This window comes from Equus caballus, chromosome 2 (genome assembly GCF_041296265.1).
Source record: "Equus caballus isolate H_3958 breed thoroughbred chromosome 2, TB-T2T, whole genome shotgun sequence".
Taxonomy (NCBI): Eukaryota; Metazoa; Chordata; class Mammalia; order Perissodactyla; family Equidae; genus Equus; species Equus caballus.
Window position 1 is genome coordinate 13,629,220 of NC_091685.1, and position 17,300 is coordinate 13,646,519.

The 17,300-nt window shown below is 43.3% G+C and overlaps 1 long non-coding RNA gene and 1 other non-coding gene across 4 annotated transcripts; both read left to right on the forward strand.

Annotated features, from left to right (window-relative positions):
* Positions 1-126: 126 nt before the first annotated feature.
* On the forward strand, positions 127-8,847 carry LOC102148546 (uncharacterized). Of its 3 annotated transcripts, none has more exons than XR_011436391.1 (4): positions 127-266; positions 6,637-7,001; positions 8,083-8,493; positions 8,578-8,847. It is a non-coding gene; the product is annotated as an uncharacterized lncRNA (long non-coding RNA). The 3 variants fall into 3 exon arrangements; XR_002804597.2 differs by having other exon boundaries at positions 8,397-8,493; XR_001380110.3 differs by lacking the exon at positions 6,637-7,001 and having other exon boundaries at positions 8,397-8,493.
* Positions 8,848-15,026: 6,179 nt separating this feature from the next.
* LOC111772621 (U5 spliceosomal RNA) lies at positions 15,027-15,143 on the forward strand. The gene has a single exon (XR_002806625.2). It is a non-coding gene; the product is annotated as a U5 spliceosomal RNA (small nuclear RNA).
* Positions 15,144-17,300: the final 2,157 nt, after the last annotated feature.

Sequence of the window (17,300 nt, forward strand, 5' to 3'; positions counted from 1 at the left end):
TTTTGGGAGACGTAGTCTTGGCTGGGGCTGCAGGCGCCTGGGGCCGCCCTCTCGTCTGGCCACACCCCAGAGCGCAGGGCCTGCCGGGAACTTCGCGAGCCTCGCGTGCTTTTGTTCCTGACGTTATACCTGAGGACCGTGTTGTACCGCTGGCTTACCCCAAACTGAGAAACCAGTCCGCGGTTTGAGAGTGAGGGCTCTGGGGTCCTGCAGGCATGGATTCGAATCCCGATTTCTTCAGCTGCTAGCTCCGGGACCTCGGACAGGTTAGACACTTGACTCTCGGTTTCCTTCTTTGCACAATGGGGAGCATGTTTCCTCCGTGGCGGGGTTATTGCGAAGTTGACATGAGGGGCTCTGTTTAAAGTGCGTGAGAGTCACAGACGCACTAGGTTTATTGAGTGTCCGCCACGTGCTAGGCGTGGTGCTAGGTACTGGAGATAGTAGAAGTGAGCAAGACATGTAGTACTTGTCTCCTTGACCTGACATTTCCAAGGAGACAAAAAAAATAAATAAATAAATTATAAATTGTCCTGAGTGTTCTGAGGGAAACAGAGCTAGGATAGAGAATAATGGAGGAAGCTACTTTAGATAAAGTAGCCGGGGAAGAAATCTTTGAAGTGATATTTGACCTGAGTCTAGAGAACAAGGAGGAACTAGCCATGTCAAAATGGAGGACAGGGAGGTGGAGAACCTTTGAGATTCGGATCTGAAAACGGTATGTGCAAAGGCCCTGAGGCAGGAAAGAACTTGGTCTTGAAGAAGTGAAAGAAGCCAGTGTGGCTGGAAGGCAATAGGTAAGGGGCAGAGGAGTGAGATCATTTAGCATCATGTAGCCCATAGTAATAATTTTGGCTTTTATTCTAATCAGAAGTCATTGAAGATTTTCAGCAGAAGACTGACAAGATCTGAGTCACATTCGATTTCATGTGTCAGGCTTGCTGCTGTGTAGAGAACCGATTTGAAGAGGGCAAGACTGGAGTTGAGGAGATCATTTAGAAGGCAAGGGATTATTCTGGCCTGGCATGGGGTAGTGACAAAGGAAATGTAGCTAAGAGAATGGATTAAAGGTGTACCTTGTTTGGGAGGTGGAGTAAGCACCACTTGCTGATGAGTTTGTGAGAGGGTTTCGATCTAAAATGAAACCAGAGGATATGAAATGGAGAATCTCACATGCTCCCTCAGAAAAATGGAACTTAAGAACTGAGAGAATCTCTCCCCGCCCTCAAGCCGATGAACGGAGTGTTTGAACTCTGGCTCAATGACCCCCTCTTTGTGGCTCCTTGCCCATGAATATAGCCCTCCCCAAACCCTCAATGGCCTGCCTGTAGCTTGCTATAGGATGCATTTCCCACATTGTAATTCCTCTGCTACTCCCGAATAAACTCAATTTCTGATAATTTGAGCTTGCCTCAGTTTATCTCTCTTGTTTAGGTTGACAGGTTGCATGTAGGAGTGAAGGAGAAGGGATAACATGGATGATTTCTGGTTTCTGGCTAGAGCAACTGGGCGGATGATGGACCATTTCTTGAAATAGGGGAGTGGAGGTGTGAAGGAGACAGGTCAGGATGGGTAGGTCAAGGGTTTCGTTTTGGTCAGGTCGAGTCTGAGATGTCTACAAGACTTCCCATTGGAGGTGTCAGGTGAGGACTTGGATATACAAGCTAGGAGCTCAGGGAGAGATCAAGGCCAGAGATAGGGATTTGGCAGTTATTTTATGTAGATGTATTTAGAGTCATGAAACTGAATGAGACGTAGGGAGAGTGTAGATGGAGATGAGAAGAACCATAATTGAGCCACGGGGCATGCCACCATTTTGAGGTAGGGCAGAGGAGGAGAAGCAAAGAAGATGAGATTAGGGTGGTTTGAAGAGATGAGCCAAACCAGGGAGTGGAAGCCTGGAAGGAGTGAAAGAGGAAGTCACTTTGGAGAGCTGCAGAGAGGGCAGGTAAAATAGAATTATCCTTCAGGGCCGGCCAGGTGGCGCAGCGGTTAAGTGCGCACGTTCCACTTTGGTGGCCTGGGGTTCGCTGGTTTGGATACCGGGTACGGACATGGTACCGCTTGTCCAGCCATGCTGTGGTAGGCATCCCACGTATAAAGTAGAGGAAGATGGGCCCAGATGTGAGCTCAGGGCCAGTCTTCCTCAGCAAAAGGGAGGATTGGCGGCAGCAGTTAGCTCAGGGCTAATCTTCCTCAAAAAAACAAAAAAATCCCCCAAACTTCCTTGCTGCTCCCCAAGGCCGATGTGGAACCCTTGGGGCACATGGGCTTTTGCAGGGGGCCTATTTCCAGTTCCTTGACCTGGGACAGATCCAGTGAATTTCTCCTGGCCAGGCATGGGTGATACAACTCCTGCCCTCATAACTTGTTTCTGATGCCAGTACCCTCCTGTTACAGGAAGCCAAAGTCAAGAAATTAACATTGACTGGTCCAAAAACAGTAAAACGCAGAGGAAACTCAAAGTCCCAAAGTCGAGAATTCCTTTTGTGCCATAAATGAAGAGAGGCCCATGGTCTGTGAATAATGAAACTTCCGTGACTTCAGGAAACATAAAGTCATTAGATTAGGGACACTTACGTATGTATGCCAGGGACTCCAACATATTACCGTCGATACATCACCATGATAGAAAGAAAAAAAAAGCCCTCCCCTCCTCAAACTGGTAATAGAACCATTGGAGCCTATAAAATTGGTATGCTTAACATCAAAAAGATAGTAAGTTTTAAAAAAATCATTGTGAAAGAACAATGTGTAAGAAAGAAGAGACATATTTGGAAAAAAACTAGAAAAACTTTCATACAGTCACTTTTCTAAGTAAAGACTCTGGAACTATACTGCAGTTCCCAATGAAATCAATGAGTCAGGGATGCTAGGTGAAAGGTGACGGAGTAGAGGACGTGTGCATGGTGCCAGAGTATCGTGCCACAGATTGTTTACGTGAACAACTTGCAAAGGGAAAGCATACCTTTATGCGGAAATATGTGCCAGTCACCAGTGTAACCAAGTGATCAAACTTAGCATCACCAGCAGTGGGGCAGCCTGACATTATGTATCTCCTGATAGGTTACGATAGGAAATACACAGCATCATCCAAGAGATAAGAATGCCAAAAATGTGTAGCCTAAGTCCAGTCCAGCCTCTAGACTTAACTTCCTGTTTCTGGGAAATACAGCTGATGGAGGAACAAATTGCATGACACCATGAGGAATAATGAGGCAAATACAGAATGCAGGACACTTTACAAGACGTCTGGCCTGATCTCTTTACAAAGTCCCTGTTAAGAAAAAAGAGAAATACAAAGACTGTTCTAGATTTTAAGAGAATACAAACAACAACCAAATGCAAAGCATGAATCTTGATTGGGTCATGGTTTAAAAAAATTAGGAGTAATTGGGGAAATCTGAATATGGACTAGCTATGAGACATTTTAGGGAATTATTTCTGATTTACTTAACGGTCATAATGACACCACGATTGTGTGGGAGAATGTGCTTTTTCTTGGGAGATGCATGCTGAAATACTTAGACCGAAAGAGTCATGATGTTCGCGACTTTCAAGTAGTTCAGAAAAAAATAATGAAGGAAACCAGAATGTCACCCCAAAATATGCCTCTTTACGTAAGAATTATTTTGAGTTGAAGGCAAAGAAGCAGCAGCAAATAGGGGCCGGCCCCTGCTAAGTTCACTGACACCCACAAAGCAATAGGGACTCAAAGGGGGACACATTCGTAATAAAAGGAAAACCACAAGCTGAGCAACTAATATTAGGTGAAACAGACTGGCTGTTGATCCAGTTTAAAACGTGTGATAAATATCCTCAAAAGATAAGGGAGGATATTGTTACCATAAGGCAGGAACAAACCAGAAGAATCAGTTGGAAATACTGGGTATGAAAAATTTAATAGTTGAAATTCCTACATGGATTGAGTAGCAGAATGGTTGCAGCCAAAATGAAACCATGAGCAATAAGGTCAGGGTGGGGATTCATCACAAAGGCGTCAGGAAGGGACACAGAACACAAGGAAGACTGAAGACATTTAGATGAGCCAGTTGTTTGTGACACACACTGTGGGTGGCTAATCCGACAGCCACTCCCAGCCCCTTCTTCCTTACTCATCTCCAGATTGGAAACCAAAAAAGTGAAATACTTGCTTTCCCAGATTCCCATGCAGTTAGAGCTGGCCGTGTGATGCAGTTCTGGCCGATGAGATATAAGCAGGACGGTTTTGGGGGGGCTTCTGGGCAGGATGTGTTGTTTTCTAATAGAAGGGAGTGACATAAGTATGCTTTGCTTGTAACATCTCATTCCCTTTTTTCTTGCCTGGGACATGGACCTTCTGTCCAGAGTTGTGACAGCTGCCTTGTGATCATGAAGTAAGTTGATAGTCATCAGATCAAAAATGCAACACACTCAGGACAGACAAGCAGGCAGGCAGGAAGGGCCCAGGAAGGTTCTCAGTGGCCGAGCAGTTGAACCAACACCAGCAGCCACCTACACCCGACTCCTTGTTGTGTAAATATAAAACAAAACAAAGCCAAACAAAACCCCACCTGTTTGTTTAAGCAAACTGTATTCAAGCTTTCTGTAACCTGCAGCTGAAAATGTTCCTAACTGAAAATATTCCTTACTGATACGTTGTTTGACAATTTGGGAAAGAGTTACAGAGTTGAGATTCAAAGAAATAAGGGGGTGGGGGAAGGCAGAAATCAGTGAAAAAGAGATTTTAAAAAGAATTTTAAAAAGCTAGTTGTTTAGGGGCAGGCCTGGTGGTGTGAAGGTTAAGTTCTCACACTCTACTTCCATGGCCCGGGCCGCATCCCACACAAAGTAGAGGAAGATTGGCAACGGACGTTAGCACAGGGCCAGTCTTCCTCACACACACACAAAAGCCAGTTGTTTGAAAGTCTTAATAAGCTAGGTGAACCTGGGAGGAGAGATTAAAAAAATATATATATGCAAAATACAGAATGAAAAAAGAGAAATAAGTACAGACACAACATAGATTAAAAATATTTATAAAAAAATGAATGAACAACTTTACATCAATCTTTTTTTTTTTTGAGGAAGATTAGCCCTGAGCTAACATCTGCAACCAAACCTCTTCTTTTTGCTGAGGAAGACTGGCCCTGAGCTCACATCTGTGCTCATCTTCCTCTACTTTATATGTGGGACACCTGCCACAGCATGGCTTGCCAAGCTGCACCATGTCCACACCCGGGTCCAAACCGGTGAAGCCCGGGCCCCCGAAGCGGAACGTGCACTCTTAACAGCTGCACCACTGGGCCGGCCCCTGAATTTACTCTTGATACAACAATTTACTTCTGGGAATTTACCCCAAAGATACACACCTATAAATATGAAAAAACATATGCACAAAGCTATTAATTGCAGTATTATCTGGAATAGCAAAATTCTGTAAACAATTTAAATTCCCACCTATAGGTACAGGCTGAATAAAGTACAGTATATCCACACAATGGAGTACTATGCAGCCAAAAAAAGAATGAAGAAGGTCTCTATAAACTGATATGGTGTGAATTCCAGGATATATTATTAATTGAAATAAGGTGTATATTATCTTTTGTTAAGGGAAATAAAATATGTCTGATTATTATTATTTTGCAAAAAGAACCACAGAAAGATGAAACCAGAAACTAATAAACATGGGTTGGAGGGGAGTGGGGTGGAGAGGATAAGGACAAGAGTGAGACTTCTCTGAGTTTATGTATTTGTTTTTTTAAAGATTTTATTTTTCCTTTTTCTCCCAAAGCCCCCCGGTACAAAGTTGTGTGTTTTTAGGTGTGGGTCATTCTAGTTGTGGCATGTGGGATGCTGCCTCAGCATGGCCTGATGAGCGGTGCCAAGTCCGTGCCCAGGATCCGAACCAGCAAAACCCGGGGCTGCCGAAGCAGAGTGGGCAAACTTAACCACTTGGCCACAGGGCTGGCCCCTGAGTTTATATATTTTCATAGTTTTGACTTTTGAATCCTGCAAATTGTTTACATGTTCAAAAGGTAAAATCAAATAAAAATGTATCATGGTTAAAATAATGTTTATCTCAGGAATGCAAAGATGATTAACATGCAAAATCCAGCAATTGTAATTCACCACCTTGATAGACTAAAGGAGAAAAATGTGATTATTGCAATAGAATCAGAAAAGTCTTTAATAGAAAATTCAGCACCTAATTTTGATGAAAACTCAGAGAAAACTGGTGATAGAAAAGAACTTCCTTAAAATAATACAGGCTACATGCCAAAAACTCATAGTAAGCATCGTACTTAAAGACACATACTCTTTAAGATCGGAGAAGAGGATTACAGTTGCCCCCACGACTGTGCAGCCTGGAGCTGAAATCAGTGTTTAAGGACTGGAACGTGTGATAGAGACTGCTCATTGCCTACCTATAGCATTTCCCCCATTTTTCACCTGAGTGTATGGCAGCATACATTTCCCAGCCTCCCTCGTTGCTCAGTAAGGCCATGTGGCTAAGTTCAACTTGAAATAGAAGTGGAAATATTATAAGTATATGTAAATGAAATTATTTTAAGCCTGTGTAAAGTACTTCTGAGACTTCTCTTTAACAAGGAAGGAGGTACTTTCTCCATTCCCTTTTCTTTTTCCCGCTACCAGAGTGTGGAGACCATGGCTGTAGCTCCAGCAACCGTCCTTGTGTGCGAAAGGAAGCAGCGCTGTGCTGCTAGTGTTTTAACAAGTTCTCCGGCGGGAGGGACCCTGATTTGAAGCATTTGCCCATTTCCGTGGTGTAAATATGCTCACTGTGGCTGATATCAAGCTGCCAACTGGAAGTCACTGAAGATGGCGTTGGGAAGAGATGCACACATGAAGTAGCTGGCTCCAGCCGTGCACTGGTGGCCGTGTGCAACCACAGTAGCAGCCTGGGTCTTTGACACCGTGGAGCCTCCATAGTAACTCTGAATTTCCTCCCTCCTGGCTTCCTTCATGTAAGGGGAAAATAAACTTCTTGCTTGTTCAAGGTATGCTTTTGGGAGTCTGTTACTCACTGAGAAATTGAACATGAGCATAGAGGGGATGAGACAAAACAATATCTGCTGATGATTTGGTTTCCAATACAGAAAAACCCGAGAGAATCAACACCAATATGTAAATAATTAGAATTAAAAAAGAGTTCTGCAAGCTTGCTCTAAATTAACTTACAAACTAATATTCCTCTTCACCAGCAATAACCAGCTACTTAATGTAATTGTAAAAGTAAGATACTGTTCACAATAGCATCAAAACTATAGAGTAGAAACCCACCTAAAAAAATGGCCTTTATAGAGGAAAAAATTTAAAGTCTCTTAAGGAATTATAGAGATTGAGTAAATGGAATGAAATTTTTTTTTGAGGAAGATTAGCCCTGAGCTAACATCTGCTGCCAATCCTCTTTTTGCTGAGCAAGGCTGGCCCTGCGCTAACGTCTGTGCCAGTCCTCCTCTATTTTGTATGTGGGTCTTGGCCACAGCACGGCTGTACCTGGGATCTTAACCTGTGAATACAGGCTGCTGAAGCAGAATGTGCCAAACTTAACCACTAGGTCACAGGGCCAGCCCTGAAATACACATTGATGGATAGTAAAATGGTAAAGATGTTATTTCTCTCTAAATATATGCCACAATTTAATGCAATTTCCATAAAAATTCTAGCAGGATCTTTTAAGGAACTTCATAAAGTTATTTTAATATTTATATAGAGAAATATTTAATATTTATATAGAGAAATAAGATCCATGAATATCTGGAAAAGTTGGAGAAAAGAGAATAATTGGAGAGGACATCTCTTATGAGGTTAAGAAAGTCACATTAATTAAAACGGTGATATTAGACAGGAAAATCCTACTTCAGGATAGTGGTTATTTCTGGGGTCAGGGAGGCAGGAGATCAGATTGGAGAGGAATAAAGTGAACAGAGCAGGTCAAGTCCTGTTTCTTAAGCTGGGTCAAGATACATAGCTATTTTTTTTTCTTTAAGATTGGCACCTGAGCTAACATCTGTTGCCAATCTTTTTTTTCCTTCTTCTTCTCTTCAAAGCTGACCAGTACATAGTTGTGTATTCTAGTTGTAGGTCCTGGTTGTGCTATGTGGGATGCCACCTCAGCGTGACCTGATGGGCGCTGCCATGTCTGCGCCAGGATACAACCGGTGAAACCCTGGGCTGCCAGAGTGGAGCGTCCAAACTTAACCACTCAGCCGCTGTCCGGCCCCACTGTCTGTTTTTTTAATTACTCTTCGAGAACATAGATTCTATATACTGTTTTGTGTATCAAGTACTTCATAAATTTAAAAACAGAAAAAATAAAAGATTTCTAAAATGGGGAACTTTTTAACTCCAGGAAAATAAAAAGTTTTACATGGTAGGAATTGTAATTGTAGAACTCTATTTGGCTTGGCTTGGAACAACATTGAAATACAGTCACATCATCGGGGAAGAGGCGGTGTGAGGGAGAGAACATCCTCATCGACCTTGATGGTGAGTATTAAAAACAAGACAACAGGCCCCAAATGGAGTCACTGATGCTAAGCCCCACAACACCAAACTGAGACTTAATTATAGTTTCAGCTCTCCCAGAAGTGGAATCTTGAACCAGTCAATCAGCACTACTAGCGAGGAAACCTGCCTGATGGACCTCGGCCATCCCCTGTAGGAAGGTGACCTTGCCACGACTGTTCACTTCTTGCTGATATGAATTCCTTGTTCTGCTCCCTTCTGCCTATAAAAGCCTTTCATTTTGTACAGCTCCTCAGAGCTCCTTTCTATCTGCTAGAGGGGATGCTGCTCAATTCATGAATTGTTGAATAAAGCCAATAAGATCTTTAAAATGTACTCAGTTGAATTTTATTTGTTTGTTTGTTTATTTATTTATCTATTTTAGAAAGATTAGCCCTGAGCTAACATCCACCACCAATCCTCCTCTTTTTGCTGAGGAAGATTGGTCCTGAGCTAACACCTGTACCCATCTTCCTCTGCTTTATATGTGGGATGCCTGCCACAGCATGGCTTGACAAGCAGCATGCACCTGGGATCCACCGAAGTGGAACATGTGAACTTAACTGCTGTACCACTGGGCTGGCCCCTGAATTTTATTTTTTTTAATTTTTTTATCTTATTTATTTTTTTTAAGATTAAAAAAAAATTTTTTTCTTTCTCCCCAAAGCCTCCTGGTACATAGCTGTGTATTTTTAGTTGTGGGTCCTTCCAGCTGTGGCATGTGGGATGCTGCCTCAGCGTGGCTTGATGAGTGGTGCCGTATCTGTGCCCAGGATCTGAACCCTCGAAACCCTGGGCCGCTGAAGCGGAGCCTGCAAACTTAACCACCCAGCCATGGGGCCGGCCACTGAATTTTATTTTTTAATATAAGTCAAGAAGTAATATCTAAAATTAGTGACTCAAGAGGCAGCAGTGTATGTCTGTCATTCAGCATATACCCAGTGGAAGAAACAGCTGAGTCGACTAGCGGTTGTTTCTAATGACAGAAGTGGGTGTGAGGTGGGATGTAGAAAACAAGTTGTAGGTTTTTTTCTTTTCTCCCTAAAGATTTTATTTTTTTTCCTTTTTCTCCCCAAAGCCCCCCGGTACATAGTTGTATATTCTTCGTTGTGGGTCCTTCTAGTTGTGGCATGTGGGATGCTGCCTCAGAGTGGTCTGATGAGCAGTGCCATGTCTGCGCCCAGGATTGGAACCAACGAAACACTGGGCCGCCTGCAGCGGAGCGTGCGAACTTAACCACTCGGCCACGGGGCCAGCCCCAAGTTATAGTTTTTTTTAATATTCTTTTTAGCACTATCTGCCTTTTGCTTTGAATCCTGCCCTGTGGTGAGGAGGTTCTTGCTGCTTCTGGAGACCTTGATAGAGCCTATTAAAGGGCAAGTCAAGGTGTTGTTTAGGACGCCTTAGAAGAAATTCAGCTCCCATTCAGCACGGACCCCTCTTTCACGCTCTCTGCCTCTGCTTGAATCATGATTATTTACGTCCTTCTGGGCACATGAATAGTTTCCCCTAGGCTGTATACTCTGATGACGACTCAGTCTTTTTTGCCTTCCATCCTTCCTTCTATCTTCCATCCTTTCATTCTTCCTTCTTGCGTTCCTTCTCTCTCTCTCCTTTCGTAGCAGTTCTGCTCATCTATCTATCTATCTACCTATCTATCTATCTATCTATCATCTTTGGCTCTCAGGTGATGACCATGCTCCTGGGGTCATGACATATTATCATCAGTGGTCTGTGTCAGGCTTGCTTTATTTATCCATTTATCTGTTTATCATTCACTCTTTTATTCTTACATCCATCCCTCTTCCATTCACCTTCTCCCCAGCAACCATTCCACTGTGTTTAATATATATCTTCTTGTTTTTTGTTCTTGCAAAACAGGTATTGTTGTATGCAGGTATTGTGTATGTGGGTGGATTTTAAAAGTTATGTTAATGATACTGTATCATACATCTCATTTTTGTCACTAAACATTATAGTTTTGATGCAGTGTGACATCTAATACATTATTTCCTGTTGTTGCATGATAGTACCTTTTACCTGCCACTGTCCCAGTGATGGACATTAGGTTGTCTCCAGCTTCCTGCAATCACCAAGGATGCTGCAGGTAATGCTCCATAAAATAAAATTAGGTCCTTACTTCATATCACACAGGAAAAGTCTAGATAATTAGGAATTCAATTGTAAAAAACTTTAGATCTTTTAAAGGAAAATATGAGAGTATGTTTTTATGACATTAGGGTAGGGAAAGATTTAAAATCTAGAGAACCATAAAGTGAAAATTGATGAATATATTAAAACTTCTATATGATAAACAAATGAAAAAACAAGTGACAGACTATAGGAAATAACTTGCAATACATATAAACTGTCAAAGGTTTAGTTTACTGAATGTAAATGGGAACTCCTACAAGTCAAAGAGCAAAAGACAAAAACAACTTAAATATGGACAAAAGACCAGAACAGAAAGTCCCCTGAATAGGAAGCTGGAGTCGCCCATAAACATGAAAAGATGCTCACATGTACCTATATATGTTTTAAAAGATTTCATGTTACCTTAAGTCTCTGTGTGTCAAAACACATCTTCTGGATTGAATTATCATTATCATTATTCTAAGTAGATGAATGATCAAAATAAGAGTTTTGAACCTAAAAATTAGAAATGTATTGGAAATGCATCTCCTAAGGAGATGAAGAAACTTTATTTTTCAATTAGCTCACACAGAGTGAGACAGAGTTTGTCACCAGTTCTATTCCTATCTTTGTTTTCACAAATGGAAGATCTGAGAAACCTTAAAATAAGTAGATGGAAATTGGAGAGTTTTTCATAGTAATGTCACCATATGTCCCTTTATTTAATGTCCCAGGTGGTTTTTACATCCCAGGTGCACTCAAACAATGCCATACTATGCAGGAAATAAAATGGATGAATCGGAACTTCATCTACAAATACCGTCACAAATTGTTTTGGAAACAATATAGGATAAAAAAAGCAAGTTACAGGAGGATAGCTAAGGTACGATATTTGTGGGAATTTTAAAAACACAGGACAAATGTTGGTGGATGGAAGACATATCACCAACTTCAGAATAGTGGGTATCACGGGGAGGTGCGCGAATGGGATTGAGGGGTACAAATTCAGCCTTCCACTGTATTTATAAGGTTTTATTTACTTTCAAACAGATAAGCACATTAGAAGAAATGTTCATATCTATTAAAACAGATCTAAAGCACATTAGAAGAAATGTTCATATCCATTAAATCGGAGAATCAGGCGTCTTCTTGTTCTTTATTCTTTTCTGTGGAGTTAGAAGTAGTTCATGATGAATTTTTAAAATGGAAAGTGAAGAAGTGAAATGAGAAGAGACGAAAAAGAGGAGAAAACAAAGAACTCTGTTTTGCTGTAGAAGTTATTTCACCTAATAAAAAATGCATATTTTAAACTTGCACAATGCTGTATGTCAATTACATCTCAGTAATGCTGGAAAAAATTACATATTGATGTCTCTGATGTTTGAGTCAATTTCAAGGTCTGTGAAGCATTGTTCAGATAGTTACATAAGTCATTAAAAAAAGTCTAGTGTGAAAGTTAATTCAAATTTGTACCAGTTGATGTGAATGCATCGACAGTAAAGGTTACTAAGCTTCTTTCTTAAGGTGAAGCTCAGTGGAAACTAATTGTTTAGAATGAAAAGTTCCATTTGTCTCTTGTGGTTGCAAGAAAGTTTGTTTTTAATAAAAAGACTTCTGTCAGAATTTTTTTCTGAAACAAAAACCCAAAGTGAAGTTTTTTCTTTGTTGTGGTTGGTCGCTATATTCCACAAGGAGAACTCGGGTGGCGGGCGCTGTGGGTGAAGCGACTCCCTCCCTTTTCCCCTCCCCCTTACTGCTCCCTTTCTCTTCCAGCTGGGAGATCATGGGCCTGCTTGGTCGGCTGGGATGAACCCGGAGAGGAGAGACAGATGGTCTCGTGAGGGGGACCCCATGGAAGCAGCGCAGTCTCTGTGGGGTTGGGGGCGGGCCACAAGCCCTAGAGGAGGGATGGGCCTTTGATGGGAGGAGAGCGGAGGAGGGGCAGATGCTGGGGGCTGTTGGCTTGGGGGTGGGAAGATAAGGGAAATGCCTTCCGCTTTCTCAGCGAAATCTTGTGAGGGGATCAGAGAGTGAGAGTACGGGAGGAGGTGTGGGATGATTTCCGAGAGAGAAGAAGGTGTAAAATGGGTGCCTCGGGAGCGGGAAGCAGAGCCAACGAGACATGTCAGGTCACATTGGGGCCTTCACTAGAGGTTGGGCTCGGTTGTCTGGTTTTTCTAGCAGTTCAGCTGCCACAGGGCAGATGCTGAAAAGGTAGAAAGTTGAGGCTTTGCCAGATGCTGAAAAGGTAGAGGAAGATGGAAGGCAAGAGGGATGGGAGAGGGAACTGCTGGGGAGGGACAGAAAGAGGACCAGCTCCATAAACCATCAGGGTGGGGGAGTTATCACCTGCACTCCCTTCTTCTGTTACCGCACAAAGGGCACGATCTGCTCGCCGCGAGACAAAAGCCAATCGTCAAGAGGCAAGATGGTGGCAGAGAAAGGGCATTTTATTACAGCTTGCCAGCAAGAGGGAAAATGGCTGACTAATGCCCAAAGAACCATCTTCAGGGGGGCACAGAATCTTGAATCAGTTATATAGGCCAGTGGGTCATAGGGGAGGGGTTAGGAATGTTGACCCTCTGGTGTTACAGACTGGGAGTTGCCACAGCAGATCTTTCAGCAGTCATTGATGATGGCTATCAGCATAGACTCTCTGTTTGGTGGTGGTGGTGGTGGGGGGAGTCACCACATTCCTAAGGAACTCAAAAGAACGAAGTAATCATCTTATCGCAGCTGGGAGGTATATGTACAAGCAGGGGTCATAAAATCTACAGAACGGGCAGATCTCCTGGAGGGTGCAAATCCAGCTGACTTAGAGGTCATTCAAAATTACAACATGGTCTCTTTTCTGCAATATGGCTTCCCTTATGTCAACGTTGTGTTGAGTTGGTTTCCCTTCCCCGCCCATCGGGCACCATAGAGTTGGAGTCTGGGTCTTTCCTCTTAACTAAAGTGGGCCGCCATCACCCTCCCTTCCCCCCCTCCCCTCCTCAACCCCCGTCTATTGTTTAATTCCTCTGCCCTGGATCTTCACTCTTCCATCTGTGCTAATCCTTCCCATCGGCATTTAAACACGTGTAACACTCCTAACAGTAAGAAAAGAGCGGGAACGGCTGTTTTAATCCCTCCCCTCTTCCAGCTATGGCCTCTCTTTAATTTTTCAGGGTCAAACTTCTCAAAAGAGGTGCCTGCATTCTCTGCCTCCCCCTCCCGCCCTCACCACCTCCCTGCAGTAGGCTTCCATCACCCCCACCCTGTGCAAAGGGCTCAGGCCAAGGTCACCAGCAACTGCCTCTTGTTGAATCCAATGGACTTTGCAGTCCCCATCTCACTGGATCACTCCTTCGACAGAACTGACCAGTCCCTTCTTGAAACTTCTTTTCTGCCCTTGATTTCTGTCCCATCCACTCTCCTGGTTTTCCTCCCACCTTCCGAATTTCAGTGTTCCTTCTGCTGCACCTCTCTGTTAGGCCCCTGTTCTCTAGGGAACTCTCCTAGCCAGGTTTCTCTCCTCACTTTCCACTCTTTCCTTGGGTAATTCTAGGCCATTCCCTGTCCAGGCCATCATTTATTTCTCTCTGGCTTTACTGCTCAGTGTCCCAAATTGTCTCCCAAACTTCTTGCTGGCCATATAGTCTCCATACGTTGACCAGAATGGATCATAACTCATAACACTGATGCTGCTTCAAAACACTATTCTGATCATATTATTCTCCTTTAAAGCTTTCCGCTGGCTGCCCATTGCCCTCAAGGCGAAGTCAAGCTCTTAGCTTGGCATGGAAGGCCCGTCAAAATCTGGTCCCTGCCGCCCAGCCATTTGCCCTTTGACCACTTGGCTTACATTGTTATGGTGCCTCTCTGTCTGGAACTTATTGACACAGCATTCAATAAGTTTTTGTTGAATGAAGGAACAAAGACAATTATTTTCAAGCCTCTTTTTAAATTTAAATTTAAATTTAATTTTTTTTTTAATTCTAGAGAAATTGTAAACTTGGAGTGCCAATTATAAAACAGTCCGACTTTCTGGTTGGACCAAGCAGCTATATTCCTGCCAATCTGATTTCTGCTCTGCCCCCTGGTGGTGGCCCCAGGCCTAGCGGTAGCAGGAAAACAGGTGAACAATTTAAGGTATTTCCGGAAACGGAGGTTGGCGACTCAGCCTTATTTACATACCCACAATGCATTGCACAAGGCTATTTCCTACTTTAAAAAGCTGGATTCTTCGTTTCCTTTTGACTTTTTTCCCCCCTAAAAAGACCCTGCTTTCAACAGAATTGTCTGATATAGAGGCAGAAACCACTGGCTCTTTTGGGTAAATAATTACCATTGCTGCTCTAGGAGTTACAGTTACCCGAGGACTGAGCGTGATAAATACCTGTATACTCTAGTTTCTCTTCAGATCGTGTAAATCTTTCGCCTTTTACTAAAGATTTCCGTGGAGAGGAACAATTCTGAGGTTTTTACCCAGTTTTTTGAGGCCTTGCACTTGCAAGGCTTATAAAGCTGTACTAAAAATAGAGTTGTGTAGTATGTATGAGTTTTCTCGTCAAATAAGAATTTAGAACCGTGTTCACTTCCGTCGTTGGTGGTGTCTTTCATCTTTTTTTCCGTGTTAGTGGCAGTGTTTTCAAGAGAGTTCACGCGGTGACGGATTTCAGAGGGAGTGTGTTTCGTGTTTTTTCTCGGTGCGTCCGTGTTCTGTGCAGCTGCCGTGTTCTTCCTGTGTTGTCCTGCTCCTCTGGGACCCGTTTTCTTCCCTGCGGGTCTCGTCATTCATTTCTGCCGCAGCACTGGCCACCATGACCCACGTGTGCACTTCAGAGAAAAGGCTGTAACTGTCCGTTCGCCCGTCTGGCGTCGGAAGCTGACCCAGCGCCAGGAACAAAGCCCATGTGTCGCCTGCGTAGACGGACGAAGGGCGCATGGGTCTCTCTACCGCTCCAACGGTTCCCTTAGTGTGAAGGTCGCTCAGGGTGGTCGTTACATCCCTACCTAGTAGGTTGTCTAGAAAAATACTCATGTCTCAGGCATCCTTTGGATTGCAGCTTGTTCTCGCGGAACGGTAGGTTCTGGTGGGAGAGGTTATGCGGCCTCCTGATGGAGAAAGGGGCAGCAGCGGGAAGGGGCCAGCTCCGGGCGGGGCGCCAACCGCCCCCTTCTCCCAGCAACCACAGTTATAAGAAGTGCAAGTCCATTCACAGAGATGGCGGATACACTTCATTCCGAGGGCTTCGGATTACTTACGTTCACACCTTAGAGGCCACCAAGCATTAACCTGAGCTGCCTCCTGTGCCTGGCACCGGGCCTGGCACAGAGCAGTCGCCCAAGAGATGTTTGCAATCTATGAAATATGTGGTTACCTGTTTTTGCCGAGGCCTTGAATAAAAAGTTCTTTAACTTTAAAAAGTCCAAGCTTGCGCCTATCTGTCCACAAACATTTTTCAAGGCAGTACCTGCGGAGCCAGCTCTGATGGCTTAGTAGGTAAAGTTCTGTGCTCACCGCTACCGTGGTTGGGGGTTCGGTTCTGGTCACAGAACCACACCACCCATCTGTCAGTTGCTATTTTTACAAAAACTTTTTAAAAACTAAAGTATAATTGGTTGCTTTTTTTTAAATTAATTTTTTTTTTCAGATTTTATTTTTCCTTTTTCTCCCCAAAGTCCCCTCGGTACACTGTTGTGTATTTTTTGTTGTGGCTCCTTCTAGTTGTGGCATGTGAGATGCTGCCTCAGCATGGCTTGATGAGCGGTGCCATGTCCGCGCCCAGGATTTGAACCGGTGAAACCCCAGACCCCAAAGCCGAGCAGGCAAGCTTAACCACTCGGCCATGGGGTGGCCCCTGGTTGCTTTTAGTATGACACATTTATAAATATATTTTTTCCCGATGAAGTAATTTAGCCTTAAAACTAGAACTGAATCATTTGCTAAAAATAGAAAATTTTCAGGTTTATTTGTGATTTCAAAATTTTTATGTGGCTCAAGACAGCAATTGGTATAAATTTGAACTTTAAAAATAAACTTGTACTACATGACGATCAAATGCAAGATACAAACTCTAACTGGATCCTAAACAAAAAACAAAAAAGGGGAGGAAGAAAACGGAAGGTAAGTTTTTCAGATAATTGTGGAAATTTTAACATGTACTCTATTTTAGATGGTATTATTGACTTCATAATCGTATTAGTTTTCTTGCTGCTGTAACAATCATAAATTTAATGACAACAAATGATTCTCTTACAGTTCTGGAGGTCAGAAGTCTAAAATCGAGGTGTTGGTGGGACTGCATTCTTTCTAGATGCTGCAGGAGAGAATGTTTCCTTGCTTTTTTTGGCTTCGAGAAGCTGCCTGCATTCCTCGGCCGGTGAGCTCTTCCTTGCGTCACTCCAACCCTCTTGCTTCTGTCATGCCATCTTCCAGTGGTAACTCTGGGACCCCGCCTCCCTCTAATAAGGACCCTTGTGATTTACCTCAGGCCCCTCTGCATAATCCAGGATAATCTCTCCGTCTCAAGACCCTTAACTTCATCACACCTGCAAAATCCCTTTTACCAGGTGAGGGAAGAGTCACAGGCTCCAGGGGTAGGGTGGGGACGTATTTGGAGGCCATGACTCTGACCACCACAATAATGATATTGTAATTATGTAGGAGAATG